Raw genomic sequence first — 5,646 nt, forward strand, 5'->3', positions numbered from 1 at the left:
TGCCGTTGCCGTCACGACGGACTGTGAACCGACCTTTGGTGAGCCTTCCGTATTTCAGCCGAAAGACTACCCAGTGCATATCTCCAGCCTCCTTTCTGCCCGCGCCCTGGATCCACCTCCACGTGGGTGACACACGGACATCTCAGACTCAGCAAGGGCCAGGTGCAGGCCACCATCCTCGTCCCTGCACTGAGCCCTGTCCCCAGAACCTGCACTCTGTATCACCTGTGGCATCTCAGATTCCGCAAGTGCCAGGTTCAGGCTACCACCTTCTTCCTTGCACTGTGCCCTGGCCTAGGAACCTGTGCTCCCCTGGAGTCTGTGTCTCCGCGAATGCACCACCATCTGCTTCAATCTCCCTGACTCCGTGGCCAGTGCCTGTGGCGTGACCGAAGGAGGCCCAGGGTCGGGCAGCCTTGGGTACCGATCACAGCAAGTGCCCTCCTGCCTGCCCTGTTCTCCCTACCTCCCAGGGTCTCTGGAGGGTCTCTCTCCCCTCCCCCTCCCATTTGCCCTCCCCGGGTGTGATCCCGCACCTGGACCATTTTCTCGTAATTGGCTTCCGGGTTGCCTCCAATTCTCCATTACTTCTCCAGTCCATCACTCTCACACCTGCCAAAGGGATTTTTCTGCAACCTGATCTCTTCTTAAAACGCTTTAATTGCACCATATCTCTGGGACTTTAGGTTGGCATGCAAAACACTTCCAAATCTGACCGTTGTCTTCCTTCCTCTAGAATCTTCTTACTACCCCATCTTACGCATCCCTCACAACTTCATGATCTGACCAACCATGACTAACTGTACTCCACCCAGAACACCATGCGGTTTCCTGTCCGCATGCTTATGTTCCTCTCCACGGCCAAGTATGTCCTTCCGTACTTCGGCTACCTGAAAAACTCCTACTTGTTCTTCAAGAATCAACTTAGTTGTCACATCCTCTTGCAAGCCTTCCATCATCATGTCATCATTTCCACGGAAATGACCACTCCCTCCTGTGTGCTCTATCCCTCCTCTACTCTACTGTCTTGTGATGATGTCTGCAGCTCTGTCTTGTCTCTCCTGCCAGAGATGAGCTTGAGGACAGAGATAGCATCTTCACTGCTTCCATGTCCCCTTTGCTAACCCAACATTACATAATAGTGATGATAAGAATGAATGATAGCAAACATTTGTTGATCGCATTGCACCAGATGCTGTATAAAGTCCTTATGTATATGTTTTCCGTCTCATGCTTGCCCTATAAAAGGAGAGCCAGCACGATCCTCATTTTAGCAATGAGAAAACTGACACTTTGAAACATTATGGAGCATGTCCAAGTTTGCAGAGTTGGGAAAGTGTGGAATGGAGATTTGAATCCAGATCTATGTGCTTATGTGTATCTACTCGTCAAACAGTTTTGTAGAATTAAAGTAGTATTTGAGAAAAACAAAGATCACTTTTTAAAGCATAAATACTTACAGAGTTATCTTTTAAAGGAAACACACTTAACTATTTCTCTCTAGTGGGTGAACATAGAATGTTCTAAGTTAAACCGACAGTATAGAAAGTCAAAAAGAACACTCTGGATGTCAGACCAAAGGAGAAAACCTACTATTATCCCGTATAATCAGCTATTGTTATATGAATATTATGAATATTTTGGCTAAGGCACTGATCACTGCAAACCAATAATAGGTAGATTAAAAAAAAAAAAACTGCTGAAGAAGAGAGATCTAAATTGGAAATTTCCATAGAATGATCAAGAAGTTGCCAGAGATGGGGAGATCAAGATATGTGAGATGTGTGAGGCCTCCCTGAGTTAATATGTGTAAAGCATTTAGTAGAGTGCCTGGCATACAGGAAGCGCTGTATTATTGCTATTGCTGCTGCTGCTGCTGTTGTTAAAAATGTCAAGTAGCTCCCGATCCGGTTGTAGAGAAAAACAGGCCAGCTAATAACAAGCAGTGTGACCCATGATGTAATGCAGCTGTGATCAAATGTCTGTGGGAATTTGGGGGAGAGGGTCTGCCAGAAACCAGGGGTAACAATGTGGCAGGGGAACAAGATGGCACCAGGAGATTCCACGACTGAAGAAGGAGCAGGTCACCAGGACCACAGCAACACCATCTCACTTTTGCAGAAACATTTTCCTTTTGTTGGACATCTCTTACTGCTGAGGGCTCTATTTCTTGGAACCCATGATATTTTAAGTTTCCACAGTTTCAAGCACTCCTTGGCCTCTGGCACAGAGAGGGGGTCTTGGCCACTGGGCAAGAGAACAGGGCTTTCACCAAGAAGATGTGAGAGCAGGGAGCAGGGTAGAAGTCTCTGGAGAGTCTGAGGTATGGCCCAGAACTCAAGGGAAGCCCCACCCGGAAGTCCAGCTGGGGTCGGGGGACTCCAGGTAGAAAAAGTACATCACCCCCCACCCTCCCAAGCAGAGGAGGAACAACACAGACGTGGCGATGTGTACATTGAGCAGGAGGAAGAGACAAGCAGGAGAAGCCATGGCCCTGCTTGGCAAGCACTCCCCCAAAACACCCACCTTTTCCTCCAAACCCATGCCAGGTGTCTAACACACTGACCCAGTGTTTCCCAAGTCCAACAACATGGAAGCCTGCTTCAAGGTCTACATTCTTTACCACAGGCCATTAACTTCATGTAGGCAAAACATATTTATGTTCTTTCAGTTCTTCAATAAACAGAGTAGAGAGACTTTCTGTGGGTAGGTTCACTCCACACCAGTGACGTGAATAACTAATGACATATAGACAGAGAAAGGTGTTCAGAATCAAACAGAGGAGCACTGTTGGCAGCATGGGTTAGATTCAACTTCTGTAGAGAGCATTTTGGCCATCACTATCAAAGTGGCCCAGCAGTTCCACTTTGTTGAATGTATCCTACGTGTACACGCCCTGACACGTGTCCAGGGATGACCAAGGCTGCATTATTGGGGGAAAATTGTTTTCACACTGGAAACAACCTCAGAGTCCATCTGTAGGGAACTGGTGACAGAGTCATCTAACGTGGAATGCTTCTGAACGTGGCTTAGAAAAGCAAAGTTCCAAGCAGTGTGTGGATGGTCATCCACCCATCTAAAGCCAGCTGGTCCCTGCTTCTGAGTGTCTCTAGTGACATGCATGGAATTGAGAGAGTTGTGTATGAATTAGAGATGCCTGGAAAGATCAGTGTGGCAGATTGGCAGCCCAGGAACAATGGTGATCAGCAGGATGATTTGCTTACTTGGCTTTTGCTTCTAATTTCACTGGAATGCCTCCCGACAGCACCTGTGCACTCCCTGGTCATTCCCTGTGACCTCCTGCCGCCCTCCAGGCTGTCACCTGGATTCCAAATGCAAATGGGGAAGGAAATGGAGATTCCGAGGGATGCCACAAAAGGGAGGCTTTCATTGTTACTTTCCATTTCTACACTATAAGCAAACTTTTATGACTTAAAGGAGGGAAGAATAGAAACTGCCAGCATTTCATGTCAGCAAGGAGGAGTAGAGGTGACCGGGCACAGTGGCTCACACCTGTAACTCTAGCACTTTGGGAGGCCAAAGCGGGAGGATTGCCTGAGGCCAGGAGTACCAGATCAGTCTGGTCAACGTAGCGAGATCTTGTCTCTACAATTAAAAAAAAAAAAAATTAACTGAGTATGGTGATGTGTACCTGTAGTCCCAACTACTAGGGAGGCTGAGGTGGAAGGATCACCTGAGCCCAGAAGGTCGAGGCTACCATGAGCTGGAATCGTGTCACTGCCCTCCAGCCAGAGTGACACAGGAAGACCCCATCTGAGGAAAAAAAGAGACAAATAAGGATCTGGAAAAACAGGCCCTCCTGTGGAAGCTGTGTCTGTAGTCTGGATACAGGAGCAAGTTGTGAAACCCAGGTCTGAAACTTCTTTTTAAACCCTTTCTCAGCCACTGCAGTTGCAGGGATGCCCAGGGTTCCTGCCCCTTTTTCTCCACCACACGGCCGTGGGGCAGGGCTCTGTGGCACTCTGGGGCAGCCCAGCTCTGCACACAGCAGGAAGCCTCATCCTCCTGGGCCTATGAGGTGGCTTCTTTCTCATCACTGTGTTGGCACCAGCTGTGCAGGACGTGGGAGTCGCCAGAACCAGAGGTTCCGTGGAAATCAGACCCAAAAGCCTCAGAACCAAGGTCTCTGGAAAACCCTGTCCTGGCCCTGCTGTCCACCATGTAGGACCGGTGGTTTCCACAGTTAACTTCAAGATAATGTTAAAAGCCCGACAGTCTGCAGAGTAAAGATTTACCTTAAGATCAGAGCAGGGGACACTGCCAATGGAAACGTGTGTTTTTGGCAGCTGCTGAAAGTCAGGCTGGTGCAAGAGTCCTGGAGGCCGTCCTGTGCAATTTCATCTGCTGGAAGTTCTTCGGTGGAATGAAATGGTTTCTCTGAAAAGCTTTCGCTGAATCAAGGCTGGTGTTTCAGAGACTTTCTCGTCCATGGTTTGAACCTTGCAGAAGGCAGCATGGCACTAAGGTAAGGCAGCTTGATCCGTGAGTAAGTCAGAGCCACGATTTACACATCTCTTTGGCTGCTTCATTTCTCAAAAAAAGAAAGAAAGAAAAAACAGAGTTTCTCAACCACAGAAGGGTTTACTCCCATCTGTAACTCATTCTACTCCCTCTCCCCCATCTCTGTCCAACAACATGACGCTTGTCAGAGATGTTCCAGCTCTTCAAGGCAAATTCATTGAGTTCACACAGGGATCCCAAAAGCCCATCCACCGATGAACGGATCAAGAAAACATGGCATATCTGTACAATGGAATATTTCTAGTCAGTAAAAGGGGTTGAAGGCGTGATCTACGCTACAGCATGGATGAACCTTGAAGACATGCTCAGTGAAAGAAGCCAGTCACAAGAGAGCACACTTAGTGTATGATTTCATTTCTAGAAAGTGTCCATAATAGGCAAATCTATAAAGACAGGAAGTAGGTCAGTGGTTGCCTAGGGCTGGAGGAGGGAGCCGTGAAGGAGACTGATTTAATGGGAATGAGATGCTCTTAGTAGGTAAGAAAATATTCTCAAATTGGTGGTGGTGATGGTTACACAACTCTGTGGATAAACTCAAAACCACTGAACTGTACACATTAAGGTGAGGAATTATATGGTACATAAATTGTATCTCAAAGTTCTTATTTAAAAAAAGAAGCAGGCTGGGCACAGTGACTCAAGCCTGTAATCCCAGCACTTTGGAAGGCGGAAGCGAGAGGATTGCCTGAGCCCACGGGTTTGAGATCAGCCTGAACAACATGGTGAAAACTCGTCCCTACAGTAAATCAAAAAATTAGCAAGTCGTGGTAGCACGCACCTATAGTTTCAGCTACTTGGAAGGCTGAAGCAGAAGGATCACCTGAACCCAGCACGTTAAGGCTGCAGTGGCCATGAGCATGCCACTGCACTCCAGCCTGGGCAACAGAGTAAGACTCCAACTCAAAAAAAAAATAAGAAAATATGTATACCAAGAAAACATTAACTTAAAAAACTAAAGTAGCAAAATGAGTATAAAAACTTTCAGAAAAAGGAATATTATCATGAGTAAAGAAAGACTTCACAACAAAAAGTGATCAAACTTATCAAAATAAAAACACTTTAAAAAGTGTATGCATACAATAATAAGGCTTCAAAATAACTGAA

This window comes from Carlito syrichta, unplaced genomic scaffold (assembly GCF_000164805.1).
Source record: "Carlito syrichta isolate Samal-C Ts95f unplaced genomic scaffold, Tarsius_syrichta-2.0.1 Scaffold132850, whole genome shotgun sequence".
Classification (NCBI taxonomy): Eukaryota; Metazoa; Chordata; class Mammalia; order Primates; family Tarsiidae; genus Carlito; species Carlito syrichta.